Source organism: Nannospalax galili, unplaced genomic scaffold (genome assembly GCF_000622305.1).
Source record: "Nannospalax galili isolate Female #2095 unplaced genomic scaffold, S.galili_v1.0 scaffold514, whole genome shotgun sequence".
Taxonomy (NCBI): Eukaryota; Metazoa; Chordata; class Mammalia; order Rodentia; family Spalacidae; genus Nannospalax; species Nannospalax galili.
The window spans coordinates 38558-58380 of record NW_008336076.1 but is presented as its reverse complement, the minus strand read 5'-3'; the positions used below and the strand labels follow the sequence as shown (position 1 = coordinate 58380).

The 19823-nt window shown below is 39.5% G+C and overlaps 1 protein-coding gene across 1 annotated transcript in view; it reads right to left on the bottom strand.

Moving 5' to 3' along the window:
- Scn9a (sodium voltage-gated channel alpha subunit 9) overlaps window positions 1–12279 on the bottom strand; it is a 218082-nt gene extending 205803 nt beyond the window's left edge. Inside the window, exon 1 of the mRNA XM_008830879.2 lies at window positions 12068–12279. The gene's annotated coding sequence lies outside the window, so the exon portion shown is untranslated. The remainder of the gene's footprint in view (window positions 1–12067) is intronic.
- Between the last annotated feature and the right edge of the window lie 7544 nt (window positions 12280–19823).

Below are 19823 nucleotides of genomic sequence, written 5' to 3'. Positions count from 1 at the left end.
GTCATAATCGTTTGCAGTAGGATCCTTGGCACCTGTGTATGTCTAAGAAGTCATCGGGTAGATTTCAATGGTAATGTTTATCACCTCTACCAATTAACATGATGTAAATTTCCATGCTTCCTCCTCAAATATAATACATTTTTAAAAATTTGTTGATTTTATTTTATTTGTGTGTGTGTGTGTATGTATCACACAGAACAACCCAAACCATCCTATTCAACTATACACCCACTTCCCAGATGGCACCCTCCCGCAGCCTCCCTCCCCCCCTCCAGAGCCCTTATACTCTGATATCCCTGCTACTGTCTGCTGTGTTGTCGGCACCCCCAAGCATTCCCCACTACTTGCCCTTCTGGTGGATCTAGTCAGCTTATCTAGAGGTTATTTTAGGAGGGTCAGCTGTTCCTCATCTAGCAGCAATCAGTTGTCTATATTCCTTTGGATAAGATTGGGATCTGCTGTTCATTTTCCAAGTTCTGTGCTGGGTTACTATCTGGGAGTCCCTTTGGCCACCCTGGCCAACAACTCAAAAGAAGGTATCTCCTATCTGGCATTGTTGCTTGTTATGTAGCCTTTACCTATGCATATGGATGCTTGAGAAATTATATTGCCCCTTTAATCTTTGGTTATACTTTCCTTTTGGGTGTTTAAGGCCATACAGTTGGCCCAGATAAACCAATTTATTTTTACTCTTAAGGTCGTTTGAGGATCTGTTCCTCAGGGGTCACAGGGGCTTGGGAGGATCACCTGGCTACTTTCTTTTACCAGTTCCACCTATGTGAGGGTAAGTCAAAGGTCCTGCTCGAACATGGCTGGCTTCACTTGGAAGCACGGAAGAAATGATTCCTCTGTGTTGACCCTCTTCTTTGTAAACTGGACACTGGTTCAAGTCCATCTGGTGGGGTCTCCTCAGCCTCCTTGATCATTTTTAAAGGACTTTAAATGGACATATGCTGCATGGGTGGACAATGTTGCCCTCAAAAGACAAGGGTTATGAAAGAAAAGACTAAATGAAAATCACAGTAGAAGGCATGGGAAACCGCCCTAGGACTTATTGGTCAGGGAGGTGCAGGAATTCTACAAAATAACACATGCTATTGCCACTGACCTTGGTTATCCCTCATAAATACATGGTAAAAACCCATTGCTAAAGACACCACACACTTTGGCTGTTGAATATAGAGAAAACAATCTCAAACCAACAGGGAAACTGTCTCTCTGCTGGCTGGATTTCATAGAGTAGACATGCCATGCAGGCACTGGGAGAGAAAAGACATCAATGGTCTTAACCAGCACTGTACCCTGCATTGCTGCAATACCCTCCACCAAGACAACATGTGCTCACTGGTGCAAAACTGAAACAACTGATATGGGGCAACTGACTATATTCTTATTGGATTTAGGCCTTCTCTACTAGAGTGCATTTCATGCCTGTCAATCCTGGTCAAACACATATGGCTGGGGAGGTAATGCACCCTAGGGTAGAACTTGCTATTGTTATCTTGCTAAATGGTCATATTACCAACATGCCTTCTAAATGTTTACATTTATACCCTAGACCTGGGCTGCTCTCAGCTGTGGTCAGAGAAGTCTCTTTTTGTAGTGGACACCAGTCAGTGTAGAGATGCATAACTGATAAAAATGCTGAGACTAAGAGACTGAATACTCAGCGCTAAGAAGGACATCTATATGAACCCCACCACCACCACTAAAGCGCAGGGACCATCATGGGAGAGGAGGGGGAAAGAGTGTAAGAGCTAGATGATGGGGAGGAGAGCTGTGAAATGCTGCCTTCTGGATATGACATGGCTAATGCAATCATGAACCCACAGCAACTACAATCACCTGAATAACACATATATCAGATCAAATCAGCCAAAATCTGGGTATGAATGGTGTAAATAATCTCTAGGCCCCTCCCCATATTGTGGAGTTGTTCAGAGTATAGTTGCTGAAGGGGGGATCATTCCTCACAGAGGATATGGCCATGCTCCAGTGGACTTCTTGCACCCATGTGCATATGGACAGCACTAATAGGACTTAGTGGCTCACCAAAACAAGCAAACAAAACCCAAAGACATGAAGCTGGAAGGATGGAGGAGCTACGGGAGCAATTAGAGAAGGGAAATGAGTGGTAGTTTTGATCATACTGTCTGGTATGGGCATATGAAATTCTCAAAAATAAAATTCAGGGGCTGGAGAGATGGCTCAGTGGCTAAGAACATTGGTTGTTCTTGCAGAGGACCTGGGTTTGAATCCCAGCACTCACATGGCAGCTAACAATTGTCTGTAACTCCAGTCCCAGGGATCCAACAGCCTCTTCTGACCTCCATGGGCATTCCACAACATGGGTGCACTTACCTACATGCAGGCAATACATGCATACACATAAAATTAAAATAGTAAATAAAAAGTTTAAAAAGTTTAAAATACTTTAAAAAATAAATAAATTTAAAAAGAAATGTGACTAATTTTTTAAAAAAATTACATTTATTTATTTACTTATTTATTTATGTACTTCTTGATGGGGAGAGGCATATGCCACACCATGTGTATGGATGCTGGAGGACAACAGGCAGGAATCAGTTCTTTCCTTATACTACATGGGTTCTCAGCATGGAACTCAGGTCTTCAGGCTCTGTGGCAAAGTGTTTACCTGCTGAGGCATCTCATTGGCCTGTGACTATTATTTAGGACTTTGCAATGAAAAAATAAAAAACACAGTTAACCCGTTATAGTCAACTTTAGTGAGAAGTGTTTCTGTATGGTGTAAGGGCAAGCATATTGTTGAACTTATGTACATATACATACATATGCACCTATATATGTGTCTTTGTGTATGTGCATGTGAATGTGAAGAATTGAGGACAACCTTGGGTGTCATTGCTTAGGTGCTGTCTAACTTTGAAGAATTGTTTCTTTTTTCAGATAGAGTTGCTCATAGGCCTGAAACTCACCAATTAGGTCATACTGGCTGGTCCGTGAGCTCCAAGGATCCTCATGTCTCTACCTTGCCAATGCTGAGATTAAAAGCATGGACTGCCTGCCTCACTTTTAAACGCGAGTTCTGGACTGAATTCAGGCAAGCACTTCATCAACTGAGCTGTCTCCCAGGCCCTTACATGTATCTTTTCTCTTAAAAATGCCCATGTTACTCGTTTAGTAATCACAGAGTCTTTGGAAATGTGAAATGATTTCTGAACCTTAGTATTCTTATCTGAAATGGTGACTGTGGCCACTTCAAGGGAACATCTTCAAATCCATGATGTTCTGCTTTTTATTAGTATGTCCCAATAAAATTAGATTAATGGATACCGTGACAAAATTTTGTTGCTCTGCCCAGAAACTTTGTTTCTTTAAAAATTCAGAGTCATATTCCTGATAATAAATTACTGGAGTAAGTTTGACTGGTATATATAAGTAAGAAATTTCCAGACATATGCTTCAAAAAAATTCCTTTAAAAGTAATTATTATGGGCCATGAGATGACTCATCAAATAAAGGCACTTGCTGTACAAACCTGATGACCTGAGTTCAGTCCCTGGATCTCATGGTGGACGGACAGAACTAAAGTTGTACTTTGACTTCCACGTGTGCCACACACACACACACACAAACTCACACTCATACATACACATCACACAGGTTTTTATAATTTTTAATATTTTATTTCTTATTTTTATTTTATGTGCATGCATGTATTGCCTGCATGTTAAAAGTACATCTGTGTCAGGCAATGCCAAAAGAGGACAGAAGTGGGCGTTGGATCCCCTGGAACTGGAGTTACAGACGGTTAGTAGCTGCCATGTGGGTGCTGGCAACCAAACATAGGTCCTCTGCAAGAGTAGTCAGTGCTTTTAATCACCAAGGCATCTCTGCAGCCCTGAAATTTTTATAATTTAAAAGTGTTTTCTATAGGGGCTTGGGCAAATGTTCATTTGGTAAAGCACCTATCGTGCAAACATGAGGACATAAATTCAAATCCTAGTATCCATGTGAAAGCCAGGTGTGATGGTCCAACCTGTAACCCCAGTGCACAGGAGGATAGAGAGGGGCAGATACCTGGCACTCATTGACCATTCAGGCCAGTAGAGTCAATAAGCTCCAAATTCAGTGAAACTGTCTCAATAAAATATAGGGGAGAGTGATTGAGGAAGACACCCAAAGTCTACCTCTGGCTTCAACACTCTTATGAACACCTACACACCTACACACACACACACACACACACACACACACACACACGATATTATGGCTGAGGATGGTGTACACCTGTAATCCCAGCACTTAAGAGGTGGCAGTAGGAGAGCTGGAGTCCATTGGGGGCTATATAGTAAGGCCCTACTGCAACAAACAGCAATATCAATAAGTAGATATTACACAATGCACTAGTGGAATATCTGACAGATCACCTCCACCACCACACTGCTCTCCATGAATGCAGAATTAAGATAGTGCAGGTTCTAAAGCATAAAGAAAATGTGAAGGGACAGTTAAACAAATTTTTGGTTTTGAATATCCTTTCATGTTTTCCTAGTAAGGTTTTAGATACTTCATTTAAACTATTTAGCAATGAATGACCTATACCTGAATACTTCAGCAACTGAATGTTTAAAAGTGTTCAAATTCAATTGGTCCTAAATTAGAAATGCAAAGGATTTACTGCTTTTTAAAGTAGCTATGGAACATACCCTTATCAGTAAACACTGGAATCTGATTAAAAGTAAAAGTATGAAGATAAGCTTTATATGTAACATAATTTATAATAAAAATATAATCACAATATATTCAGATTATAAAATACTAGGTTACTAGATGTGTAACTAACATTATTGAATCATGTGAAAATTAAAATGACTGAATATATATCTCTATACACATGCATACATTTATAACTCTTTTGTACCCTAGCCCTTAAAAGTAGATATTACTGACTTCTAGAGAATGAAACTGCAATTGAGAAATTATATTTGACTTAAACCACCTGTTAAGCAATACAAAAATCTAGAATAAAAAGTTTTTTAAATGAAAATTTATTTTTACATTCTTTTAGAATTAAAAAATGTATTTACTGTTTTTATTTTATATGTATGAGTGTATTGCCTACATGTGTGTAAATGCACCGATGGCATGCAATGTCTGCAGAAGTCAGAAGAGGGCATCAAATCCCTTTGAACTGGAGTTTTGGACAGTTGTTAGTCACCATGTGGGTGCTGGGAATAAACCCTGTTCTCTGCAAGGAGAGCCAGTGCTCTTAACCGCTGACCCATCTCTCCAGTCCCATGTTCTTTTAGTATTTTATAAACATTTTTACAATGATCCTGAAATATAGTAGGGACATAACAAGAATTTTCAAAGGCACTCTGCATAGCCATTTCACAAATGCTTGTTTCTGAGGATCTATCAAATGATCTGATGGGATAACAATGAGTTTCATTCCAACTGATGCCTATGGAGGGCACTTCCCTTCTCCCTATCTGAATTACCACGAGCTGAGTTTGTATGGGGCATCAAGCTATGTAGTTTGTAACTGGGTTGGCAGCATATGCCTGTTTCCTGACAATCAATCAGCAAGTGGAAGTAGGAAAGGAGGATCTTCAGTTCAGGCCAGCCGGGGTTACAAAGCAAGACCCCTGTCTTTCAAAAATGTATCATGTTGAGTGAAAAAAAAAGTTCTCTATGGAAGGATTATTTATAAAAATTGGTCCTGCAATATTTTCCTAAAAAATTAACATTAAAAATGTTAATTTTATGCTATCAGAGAAGGTAAAAGCAGAATAAATAGAATGTTTTGAACAACAAAACATTCTATTCATCCTACTCACAATATAATTAATAAACTCTCCTTTTCACATGCCCTAGAGAAAGAGTATCCAACGGACTCAAAAGGATAATTATTTAGTGGAATTTAAATCAAAGCATGAAATATAATCTTTATCTTATTTATTATTTTTATTTTATGTGTATGAGTGTATTGCCTGCATGTATTGAGTGCACCCATGTTGTGTAATGCCACGGAGGCCAGAAGAGGGCTTCGGATTCCCCTGGAACTGGAGTTAAGGACGGTTCGTATCCTCCATGTAGGTGCTGGGACTTGAACCCGGGTCCTCTGCAAGAGCAGTCAGTGCTCTTAACCTCTGAGCCATCTCTCCAGCTTGATAAAGAGTTCTTTTGTCTATTTTATTTGTCTATATGGAATGGAGTTTCTACATTTATTTCATTTTTGGTATTCTAAAGCATTGACCCTCAAAAGATTATATTTTATACTAATTACTTTTGGTTTTTAAATACATATTTGTGACGAACTAGCAATATGGTTAGGGACTACAACCAGTGAAATCATTGCATTTTTTGCTTTGCTTTTTCTCTTAAGCTACTGGATAGCCCATGGAGTCTAGTATGGCATGTGACATATCCAAAATTTCATTAAACATATCTTTGGAAATGCTTTTGGATTTACAAGATAACGTGCTTGTCTAATCTTACTAATCTTCATTTACAAATTAAAATTTTCCATTTATTTCTATTATTTGACCTGAAAGTGAAGTATGTAGTGGCATATATATCCAATGTTTGCAAAAAGAGACATAGGACAGAGGAAGAAAGGGGGAGAAAATAATTAAACTAAGTTCTGGGGTGTGGGCATGCCTTTAATCCCAGCACTCGGGAAGCAGAGCCTGGTGGATCTCTGTGAGTTTGAGGCCAGCCTGGTCTGCATAATGAGTTCCAGGCCAGCTGGGGCTACAGGGAGACCCTGTCTCAAAAAGACAAAAGAGAGGGAGAGAGGGAGAGAGGGAGAGAGAGAGAGAGAGAGAGAGAGAGAGAGAGAGAGAGAGAGAGAGAGAGAGAGAGATTAAACATAGCATTTATTGCAGAGTGGTATAGTGGTATGCTAGACACTGCATTCTGCATTAATCCCTCTGTGTTTCCAAGTGAACAATCATAGCTGCATTTGAGTTTTGTTCTGTTTTGATAAATGAGTTATAGAGCTTTAAAAAAAGTCTAAGGAGATATTTTAAGGAAATTCATGATCAATTATTGCACTATCAATATGTGCCACAACCGAAGGGAAACATAAATGAACAGCAATGATATATTAACAACAGTATATGGTATTTGGGGCTCTGTTACATTGCTTTTACTATCCCAAAGAACCATATTACCTATTAAACAAGCAATGACAACATGCTTTATTTGTGATAAATTGCTATTTATCACAAGAAAGAAAGTGGAAAGAAGAAAGAAGTGGAAAGCACAATTTCCCCAGTGGGTTTTAAAATATATAGAGGAATCCAGTTCTACATATATATCCAGTTCACATTTGTCTGTGTCAGACTGGTGGCTGGCACTGCTGAGGGCATTCCTTCTTCCTTCCCTCTCTGTCATGGACTGCCATCTGTCCTCCCCCAACAGGGTATCAGTCCTACAGATTCCATTCCTCCTTTAGCTGCCAAGAGCTGATGGCTTTCTGTGTTGCCTAAGGCCATTTCCTTCCAGTAATGCAGAGAGGAAAGGGTAAATAAAAGCTCCATGAAGTAATTCCATTTTGTAGGATGGCAACACACCAAAACTGACCTCTGAGATTCCACAAGAGTATTCTATACACAATTTCTGATGCTCTCTCATGAATGTTTTTATAAAACCATATAAAATCCATTTTATCAGGACCTTGCCATCACAAGTGGTGGTCTTACTATACCCAGTTCTGAAAATATCAGACACTCTCATATAAGAATAAATTAACTCATCTATAAAATGGAGATATATCAAAAATGAAGGCTCTTCTTTAATTAGTACACAACTCAGCTCCTACCTTTTACCTCAACTACAATAAAGCATCTTCATAGAAATATCACAAAACATCTGGTGAAAAATTCATAAAATAATTTGGTACTTTAAGATGAAACATCATTACCAAAACTTTTAGCAGAGAAAAATAAAACACAAACCAAGAGCCCAATTACAACAATAAAAATATCATTAATCAAAATTGGTTACCGAACTGAAAGCTAAATTCTCAACAAAATGTTAACAATATTACTTGTTAGCTTACTTTTTAAAAGATGTTTATTTTTATTTTATGTATATGAATGTTTTGCCTGCATGTGCATCATGTGCATGACTCATGCCTGTGGATGCCAGAAGAGGGCATCATATCTCCTGGAACTGAAATTACAGAGTGTTGTGAGCCACCATGTGGGTGCTAGGAAAAAATCTGCGTCCTCTGCAAGAGCAGCCAGTATTCTAAGCAATAAACAACCTCTCCAGTCCTTGATTGCTTAACAGATTTTAAGTCAGTTTTGAAAAATAAAGGGAATGGAGAGGCATTATAAAATAAAGGGCTTACTATAAAATAAAGGGCTTTATTTAATAAAGACATTATAAAATAAAGGGCTTATTGCCATATAAAGTGGGCTGGATAAAATTCCAGGATATATACTATTATTAACCACTATCAAAGTTGAAGCCTGTATCTCCAGCTCATAGCAGCGAAGAGTCTTCATGGACCACTTCTCTCTGAGCCTTCGTTAATGAATGCTTTGGATTTGTGGGATAATCTCACCAAGTGCCTAAAATAAATATCAACTAAGATCATGGACCCTTAGGAGCATCTCCCCAAACTTTCTTCCTCTGAGCTCACTTTTCTCCGTATGTATTTAAAAAAAAAGCACTTTAAACTTAGTGATTTCAGTGAAATTCATAGAAACTTAAATCTAATAATGCCATTATAATAGATTAGTTACCACTGATAGTAAATTCATATCAGTTCATGCATCCAATTTTTCTTTAAAATATATTTTAATCCATTTGTGGTCACTGCCTTGCTAAGAATACATTATAATCTACTTATCATTGAGCACATTATTGTCTTCATTGATGAAAACTGGGAACATATCTTAGGATATTTTCATTTTTCCTCTTCAAAATCATAGACAGAATTATAAGCATACTGAATGTTTGATTAATTAGGATATTGACTGATAAGATGGATAAATTTCCAGGATTGATGGATCTGTGGCAAAATAATTCACAGATTTATATATCATTGTATATATAAAATACATACAATCCCTCTGTTGTTTATGCCAGCACTTTTCTAGGACCTGGGTCAACAGCAAAGATATTTTCATTCCCTGGAAGCATTTGATGTACAACTTTGCAAAATATTTGTGTAGTTTAATAAACACTATAGAGGAAAACACAAAGTATGAAGATGAAATTAAAGGGGGGGTGACCCACTTTTACAAAGTGATCAACAATGATCTGTCAGAGAAAGAGGTCTTTGAAAGCTGAGATTCAAAGTTTGAGAAGGAACTAGCCATACAAACAGTGGGGGCGTAATCCAGACAAAGGGGGAAGCACTTAAGAGGCCCTTTGGGATTGATATTGCTTCTGTTGCTCCAGGTACTAAAAGATCAATGTGTTAGGAGCACAAAAATATGACAGGAAGATGGAAGATGGATACTATAGAGGTTACAAAGAAGGGACAAATCATAGAACAAACTGTATGTCAAAAGTGTGTTGTTACTGTTAATCAATTTCTATGTTTCTGTGTTTCTTTTTAATTTTATGTAGCTATAAAGCAACGAATATTTCTAATGAGAAACATCATGACATTGCTTTGAATGGACAGCTAATTACAGAGAAGCAAATTATTGAAGTGGAAAGACCAGTGTGCAATGTGCAGTAGGATCTCAAGTAAATTATGCTGATATGAACGAATATGGTGACTGTATAGTTAGAAAAGAGAAAGGAAGAGATACAGTGAAGAACTTTGGGGGCATAGAGATGTGTTAGGGAGAGAAGACTGTTAGATCTGTACAGAGCTGGACAGTAATGAATGGGGTCATGAGGCAGAGAGGGCAATCAAAGGCAACTTTGATACTTGGTGAATGTAAGTCACTTGTTCAGATTATAAACATTTGGACAAATTGTCTGAGGTAGAGTTTTAGGGAAAATCATATACTTTTACCATTGTGTTGTCTAGATTGATCCACTAACATCAATGAACTTTCTACCTCCTTTATAGGAGTCATGACTTAGTTTAGGAAAGTACCATATGAATTCTTCTAGCACTTTATAATCTTTTACATATAAAATACAAACAGATCAGATAAATGTAAGTTTTCATTATCTATGCAAATGCCAAAATTGATTTTTTTTCCTTTGTCATGGAGAAAGTGAGCTGAACACATTTAAACAAAGTGAATACACTACACAGATTCCTTTCTAAATTTCTTTGCTGCCCAAATCACCTGAGCAACAGGTAGCAAAAACACAGAAGCATTACAGCAGGATGGTTCCCATGATTACCTGCGGCCCTTCAGGGAAGAAGTAGGCACCGGATGCTTTTGGCAGAGATTCAAACCTGACTCAGCTTTCTTGTGTAGAAGCATCAGGTACCCAGCTCTGCACCACAGAACACAAGCAGCACTGTATACCCAGCCCCATGTATAAAATTGACAAAAATTCAATAAAAAATATATTACAAACATACACATAAAATTTGTCACTGTGTACCAGTACTATATAAAGCTTTATTTCTAAAAGGACTTCCCTTTAAACACTACAGTTGTTTGAAAAAAATTAAATATTAAAAAATATTTAAGCAAAACTCAATTGGCTAAACAAATGGCATATTAAGTGTCATATTTTCTCTAGCATTTTGCTGTGTATATTCTTGTCTAACAATCATGATAAGGCCACGCACAGGAATCAGATAAAACTAACTATTAAATGATATTTTTAAGGAAATATCACTTAAACTGTAAGTATGCAAATTCTAGTTTGAATATTTGAAAAAAAGATTTTAAAATATCTGTAAGACCTTTCTGTAAAACCAGCAATTTAGTAATTAGATTTGGTTGGCAGAGTATATTAAAATATTTGATTGAGGTTAAAACAAAAATGGTGAAAGTGTGTTTTAAATTACCAGAACTGAAAGAAAAAGTTATTTTTCTCCAGTGTACAGGGAAACCGACTAGAAAAGAACATTAACAGTGTTTTATGAGCAGAGCTGATCCTTCCAACATCATCATACTCAGTATCTGAAATCAATCGTTTGTGAAAACCTTATGTTGATTTGGTCTTCACTATGTTTGAAACTAGCTTTAAACAACTTCCCCAGGTTTCTCTCTCCTGAAAATTGCTCTTGGCTTCAGACAATTTACTATAGATGCTAAAACTTTTATTTGAAAAACTAGCGTGCAATATTTTTAGCACATCACAAAAGCTGGCATCAATGTTTTGGGGGATAGTTGGGAGGGTGTTTTTTTGTTTTGTTTTGTTTTGTTTTTTGTTTGAGGCAGGGCCCCTGTAGCTCCAGCTGGCCTGGAACTCACTATGTAGACCAGGCTGACCTTGATCCCATAGAGATCTGCCTGCCTCTGCCTCCCAAGTGCTGGGATTAAAGGCTGATGATTTTGTTTTGATCTTTCACCTCTAATATAAGAAATGAGAACATGTGTTTGTTTGTTTGTTTCCTAAAAGTCCGTTGTAGTACGTACAAAGAGAAAAAGAACTGAAACGTATCTAAGTTTCACCATAAAGTACTTGTGGTTTGAAGAAAATAAACTGCTCTGAGAAAAGGGCTGAGCTGCCTTGTCCCTCATCTGCGTCCCTTGAGCTAAAGGATGTGCCGCTTCTCTGATCTCTACAGGTAAGCCAGCTAAGATGGTTTGCGCCCTCAGCTTTGCGGATGCGAACTACACAAAACATCCTTTTTGTTACTGGAGAAACATGAGCTGGCCCTGGTTCTGAGACGCATTTAACAACTCTACTGGAGTAGACAGAAGGAATATCCCTGCCTTTTCTTTTCGCGTTATCAAAGCCTAGTAGGGAGCCTACAGGGGAGGAGCTTTAGGTGAAAGACTTGTTTTCTAGCTCTCCCTCCCATTCCATCCCTCCAGCTTTTTCTTCTGAGACCCAGGTGGCATAATACAGGGCAGCCAAACAGAATTGTGTTAAAATGGACACAGGTGGGTGTGGCAGTTACGGCGAGCACATGGGGAGACCCTTAAGCATCCCTTCCCGCCACACCAAAGGAGCAAGAAAAAAAGACCCTCACCTGTGACCTGGCCCGGCGGATCATACCCATCCGGTCGGTGCACCTGCCGAATCTGACTCAAGGTAGAGAGCTGGCGTCCAGAAACTCTCTCCCTAGGAGTCTTTCTTGCTACTGCTGCTTCTTTCCTTGGGATCCTGTTGCTTAGAGAACGCCTGCTTACCAACAGTCACTGGTACCCAGACTAGCCCGGCCCAGCACAGCCAGCGGAGCCGAAGGAATTGGAAAGCAGACAGCTGCAGCCGGAGCACTAGAGAGGCCTGCCAGGGACTGCGCCCTCCTGCCCAGGTCCGCCCAGGGATGCAGCGACCCCGCCCTCGGCGGCCGGCAGTGCCGCTTTCCTCCTCACAGCTCCCGCGACGCCCAGGTCCCCACCCCTTGCTCCCTCCTCCCAGCCCCGCTGGCGGCGCCGGGCGGGGACCAGTGTGGGGCGCGGTGATGCTGGTGATGCTGCGGCCTCAGCCCTGTGCGCTAGTTGAAGGACCGGGAAGGGGTCGCAAAGCCCTGCCTGCTGACTACCACCTTTCGGGCTGGTGCGAGAGTGCGCAGTCAGAGAGCCTGTCCCTCACATCGCCCCGCCTCCCGCTAGCCCCTTCCTCCCTTCCTGCTTTGCTCAATCCATTACAGCTTCCAAGAAGCCACTTTGTGTGGTTTGGTGGCTGAGCCAGAGAAAAGGACTAGGGCAGGGGCAGGGGTTGGGGCTGGGGCTTGGGCAGGGGCAGGGGCAGGGGCTGGGGGATCGTCGAGGAGCCAAGCATCGCCCGCCAGCTGCCTCGGCCCTGGGAGGCTGGGATCCATTCCTACCCTGGAGTTTTGTTTGTGGCAGAGTTGGGCGGCGGCGCTCTAGACCTATTGGCTCTTTCTTTGCTTTTTATAATGGACCTGGTTGCAGTCTTCTAGACAGGCAAAGAAAACACTTCCTTTTGAAGGTGGAGCCAGAAAGGTTGGCCTAGGTGGGGAGTTAGATTCCGTCCAGAGGTCGATTTTCCCAGACTTAGGACGGGCTCTTCTGGATACACGGTCTTCCATGTGGGCTGTGAATTTCAGAATTGAGTCACGGTGACTGTGAAAAGGAATTGTTATTTTTGTGTGTGTGTGTAATGCGTGTGGTCGTGTGTGCTACAAAAACCTGGGAGGAAGAGCAACGAAACACGACTGAGTTCTGTTTCTCAAAGAGAAATGGGAAATTGCTTCCTAGGGAAGAAATCAAAGGACGACTCTGGGCAGGGTGGGTTTCAGGGCTAGAGTTTACAGAAAGGGTAGACTACAGCTGGGCAAGTGCTGATGAAGCGTTTACAGCTCTGCTGTTCCTTGCTCTCTTGTCTCCTGTCATGGAAATGATGTTTAGCAGGATGTGATGACACAAGACAACCTTTCCATGCCGCTTTCTGGGGAAGGAGGGCTTGAACCTTACATCCTTGTGGCCAAATGTGCTCCTCGGGCTAGAAAACTCAGTTTCTGGGGTTGCTCTTTGGAGGAGTAGCTCACTGGAGGATAATTCTCAAAAGCATTTGGTGGACAAGCCTCCTCTTCCCTGCTTGATTTCGGGTGTTAGGAGGAGCTCAAATATAATAGAAAGGACATCCCTTTGATTAGTCACAATGCTACATTCTTAATTTTTGCAACTTTATTTTTTAGAGCAAATTTTAGGTTCACAGCAAAATTGAGATGTAGAGATTTCCCACATATCTCTTCCACACATGCACAGCACTCCTTCATTATCAACATCTTATGTCAATGTAGTACATTGGTTAAAAATGATGACCCTACATTAACACATCGTTATAGCCAAAGTCTATAGTATACAACGGTTACACTCTTCCTGTTTCACTCTTCCTGTTGTACATTACATAGGTTTGGACATATGTATTACACAGATCCATCTTTAGGCTATCAGAGAACCTTTACTACCCTAAAAATCCTTTGCAGACCACATATGTATTCCTACCCATAGCCTTTGGTATCCATGGTCTTTTAAGTATCTCTATAACTGGAATCATACAACATGCAGTTTTTTTTTTTTCCATACTGGCTTCTTTCCCTTAACATGCTTATATAAGTTTTTCCATAAGGAGACAGTTTTCCACTGTCTGGATGCACCATGGTTTATTCAGCTACCTAGTGAAGAACATTTTGATTGCTTCTAAATTTTGCCAGTTTTTGAATAAAGCTTTTATAAATACATGAAAAGATTTTTGTGTAGACATAATATTTCATCTCCTTTAACCAAGGAGCACTATTGCTAAATTGTTAGTAAGAAGGATTAATTCTGCAAGAAAAAGACAAACTGTCACAATGTGGCCAAATCATCTGTCTTCCCACTAAAAATCTTAGCCAGCGTGGTGGTGTCAGTCTTCTGAATTTAGGTTGTTCTAATAGGTGTGTATTCATATCTCACACATGGTTGACAGCAGAGGTACTAATTGATTTGCATTCTTTTAATGATATATGGCACAGAGTATCTCTTCTTATGCTTATGTGTAATAAGTCTATCTTTTGAGGTATCTGTAAAGGTTCTGTAATCCAATTTTTAATTATTTTTACTTTATGTGTATGAGTGTATTGTCTGCATGCATGTATATAAGTGCACTGGTGTCATGCTCTGCCCATGGAGGACAGAAGAGGGTCTCAGATCCCTCTGAAACTGGAGTTAAGGACAGTTGTTAGCCACCATATGGGTGCTGGGATTGAAACCCTGGTCTTCTGCAAGAGCAGCCAGTGCTTTTAACCACTGAGCTATCTCTCCAGCCCCATAACCTGTATTTTAATCAGGTTGTTTGTTGTGCTTTAAGAGTTCTCTGTTCATTGTAGCCTACATCCCCTTATCAAATTGTCTTTTGCAAATATTCTTTCGGGTCTTGGGTTCCTCTTCTCAATCTCACTACCATTGCCTTTTGCAGAGTAGAAAAGTGTAATGTAAGTACTGTCTAACTTACCAGGTCTTTCTTTTGTGGAGTATGCCTGGTTTTGTTGTTGTTGTTGTTGTTGTTGTTGTTGTTGCATCAAAAATATGATCATCTGGCATGGAGATGTAACTTAATTGTAAAAACACCTCCTAGCACATGTGAGATTGAACTGGGTTCAATCTCCAGCACTAAGGTTAAAAAAAAAATGCTACCACATCACTGTAACTCAGGTTTCTTCTGTTTTATCATCTAGGAATTACATAGTTTAATTTTTTTTTTTTGCATTTAAGTCTATGGTCCACTTTGAGTTTGTTTTGACCATTTTTTATGCTGCCTTGCTGGAATTTCCCTGAAGCTAAGTTTTCTGTTATACAGTCACTGAAAATTACAAACAGTGCCGTCAACCCTTTATGTTAACACTTCCTGATATCTGATTTCTATTCCAACAGGGGACAATTCTTTTTTTTTTTTTTTGACTTTTAGTAAAAAACTTTATTGAGAATTTCATATATCCAGTAAGGTATTTTGATCAAACCCACACCCACTCAACAGGGGAGGATTCTTATGACATTTAGAATAACTAGAATTCATAGGATTTAAAATGTTTTTTTCCCCATGGAAGGATAAATTAGAACATAAACCCCTAGTTAATACAAATAAAGGAAAAAACAGCCTCTCTAAGATTATAAATTTATGAATATAGTGTGCTGGGTGCCTTTTGTTGTCAACTTGACACACCTGCGTAAAGGGAACCTCAATTGGGGAATTTCCTCCATGGACTGGCCTGTGGCCATGTCTGTGGGGCATCTTCTTGACTATTGAGTGATGTGGGAGAGCGCAGGCCACTGTGGGTAGTACCACCCCTGGGCAGGTGGGTCTATGTTGTATAAGAAAGTAGGTTGAGCAGGGGAGAAAGCCAGTAAACACTGTTCCTCTATGGCCTGTACTTCAGCTCCTGCCTCTGGGTTCCTGCCCTGAGTTCCAACCTTGGGCTCCCTCACCGATGAACTGTGACCCGGGAGGTGTAAGCCGAATAAACCCTTTCCTCCCCAAGTTTGTATTGGTCAGATTGTTTTGTCACTGCAATAGAAAGGAAACTAGAACATATAGTAAGCATAGATTTGAGCAATAACACATTAAATTATTATAGTATAGAATATAAAATGAACTCAGTATTTGTTAGTCACAGAAATAATGCAAATAAAGACAAAAGCAGATTGGAGATGGATTGGGAAATAATGGTGCATTATAGAGTTATAAAAATTTAGGGTCATATTTGATGGTTCATATAGCACTATCTAAAAATATCAGTTAAGATAATGACATAACATTGTGCTGGATTGTGTTTTAATGAGGCTTAATTTTTAAATATCAATATTACTCTAAAATGAATCCCACAAGCAAGATACAGAACTAGTATTAAACAGCAGTTTCCTCCTAGCAGAAAAGGGGTAGAAAAGATCTCATAACAAATGAAATCTTGGGTGGAAGTCTCAGAAGTGTATTATCGTAATGGTGATTGATACTCTGCAGATTGATACTCTGAACTTTTTCACACAAAATTTAAAAGCAAGCCCTAAAAGGAACCAGTGAAGTTTAGTTTACCAATATACTTGGTATATTTTTTGTTTTTATTCATTTTTAACTAGCAATTTTCCTTTATTATTACACTCATGCACATAATTAAATATTGTTTTTTACAGTATATATCTTTATTAACTTTTTGTGCATTTCATGCAGTAATTCTTAATCATATTTAGACCTCTTCCCGAAACTGCATCTGCTCCATAGCTCTCCCACAGGATTTCATGCATTCTGTCATATATGTTAAGGCCTATGGAGTCCAGTTTGTGTATCCAGATATCCCTCAGTGTGAGTCCATCTACTGGAACCTGATCAGCCTATCTATACTTGGCATATTTAAATGTGTAGTCAAAGATACACCAATAGCTTATTCTTGCCAGTGTATTTTCTTTAAACATATGAATATTTGTGAAGAGGGTTTGGGGTATGGTACGGTTCATAGCATTCTTGCCAAGTATTCATAAACGTTTGGGTTCAGTCCCCAACACCACACAAACTGGGTATGGTGGAGCACACCTGTAATCCCAAGCACTTAGGAGGTAGAAGCAGGAAAAGGTTCGAGGTTATCATTTTCATAACTCCCACATGTAGGCTAAGAGTTTTGAAGGTGTTAGAGGGCTTGAATGAAACTGGGGCTATCTTGACAAGCCCAGTGATCCAATGTTAGATGTAAGGGTTTGTTTGAGAGTCCTTACTTGGTATTTAGCAGTGAAAGGAATTTAAAATTAAATCTCTCTCTCTCTCTCTCTCTTTCTCTCCTCTCTTTCTTTCTCATTTTGTAGTCCTGGTGATCAGATCAGACCCAGGACCAAACGTTCTATCACTGGACACCATCCTCACTCCAATATCAGATCCTGTTTTCCTTAAAGCAGAATGTATTTGCATAGTATTGAATAGTATATCACACATTTTAACTTGTAAACTTGTTCTGGTGATATTTAAATTAACTTACTTGCCTCAAAAATCTTGTTGATATTCTGAAATTGTATCTTTTCTTGAAGAGTAAATTATAATATATAAAAATAATGCTAAATAATGTAGGTCAGAATGTTTTTATAAAAATATCAGGCATGGTGTGAACATTTTCACACACCTTTAATTTCAGCACTCAGGGGGCAGGTGGTCTACACAGGAAGTTCCAGGCAAGCCAGTGATATGTAGTGAGACCCTTGTCTCAAAATCCAAACAAACAAAAGGCTTAGAAAAGTAGGGTTGACAAGATGACTCAGCAGGTAAAGGTGCTGGCTGCCAAGTCTGGCGACCTGAGTTTGATCCCTGGAACCCAACATGGTGGAGAAGGGAGTCAGATCCCAAAAGTTGTCCTCTGACTTCCACACACAAGCTATGGCACGCATATGCATACAAAACTAAAAATAAATACATGTAATATTTTTTTTTTATTTCAGAAAAGTAAAGGATTTAACTTTTGAAATTACTTTTAGCTTTGACCAGTGAGATTACAATAAAGTTAATTGAAGTTTTTTGCACTGAGGACCATCTGGGGACACTAACTTTACATGAAAGGCCTTAACACAAATGACAGAAGGTGTGAAACCCTATGGGGGGGTGCCAAAGGGGAAAGAGATATAAAAATGATTTTCTATATGAAATATACAAAAATTCATAAAATTTTTTAGAAATTATTGAAGTTTAATGTATACTCTCAAAGGATTCCTTATGAGCTCTTGAGTTGATAATCACTGTGTGACAGGTGGGGCGCTAGGTGCCAGGTAGCTAGCCTTTACGTGTACCTCCCAGATGAGCTGAAACTTATTCTTGTTGGAAACTCTATGATATGGCTTCTAGTCACTAACCAAGACCCAATATCCCACCGAGGCTTAGTTCTCTGAGGAGAGTCACAAATACTTCTTCTGCTTCTTTGGACTGAGATTTACTCTCACATATTTTTATCAGAGATAGACTAAAGTGAGATGGTCACAGTCAAGATAGAATGAAGAGGCAGCCATTGTAACAGTCAAAATTGCACTGGTCACCAAAAATAGCAGAGGTTGTGATCTGATCATCAATCATTTCTGTTACAGAGCTATGATAAAGGAGGGATAAGGTATTCTTCAAGATACTAATTGCTCTAACAGCATCAGTATGTTTTATAAGAAATTTAAGTTGAAGCAATCAAAGATTACATTAACCAAATCATGAGGCAATGGTATCTGGGAAGGCAGAACCAGTGTCCCACAAGTGAGGTACACCAGGCCCGACAGGAGTCAACAGGGTTCTTCTCACTCCTTTACGTCCTCCAGTCACAGTTCTGACAGTTTAGTTGAACATCTTTGAGTCAGCCAGTACATCTCATGAGCAGAGTAAGCATTAGAACAAGCTGAGCAAAGCAGGATAGTTTTGTAGATGGAAAAGGGCTGAAGAAACAGACACCAAAACCAAACACAGATTTCAGTCATTGTCTTTGTGAATCAAAGACAAGGAGACAACAGTGACAACAAAACACAGCAAGGTTTGGTTAAGATCTGGTTATTTCAGAGCTGGAGAGATGACTCCGTGGTTAAGAGCACTGGCTGCTCCTGCAGAGGACTTGGATTCCATTCCCAGCACCCACATGGTGGCTAACAACCTGCCAAAACGCCAGTTCCAGAGAATCTGGGTGCCCTTTTCTGGCACCCACAGGCATTGCACATGAGGTAAACTCATGTACATGCAGGTAAAACACACACATCACACACAAAAAAAAATTAAACATTTTCTTAAGATCTGGTTATTTCAGGGTTCGGGCAGGGTAATCTTAACTCTTGTGTGATTTGAAACTGGCTGCTTTGGGGAATCTGATGGCTCTTTGTTGAATCCTAATTTCTCAGAGGTCACGGGAACAGCTGCATTTCAAGCTGGGTGACAGCAAGCCCCATTGTGCCTAACTCCACTTTATCAGCCTGGTTCATGAAGGCTTGTGCAGGAGCTCACTCCCCAAATCATAACCTCATAAAATTTATTTCACAGTACCAGAAATTATATTAAACTTTGTTGATCCCATTTAATCCACACAACAGCTCTTACTGGCATCTCCATTGTTTTTCAGTTAGAATTCTTAAAACAGCCAGGTGTGGTGGTACATGCCTTTAATCCCAGCGCTCAGGAGGCAGAGGCAGGTGTATCTCTGTGAGATTGAAGTCAGCCTTGTCTATATAGTGAATTTCAAGTCAGCTGGGGTTACATAGCGACCCTACTTCAAAAAACAAAACAAACAAAGCAAAGAATGTCTAAAATAGAAGAGGTTTGATTTAACAAAGTCACTTGAGTAC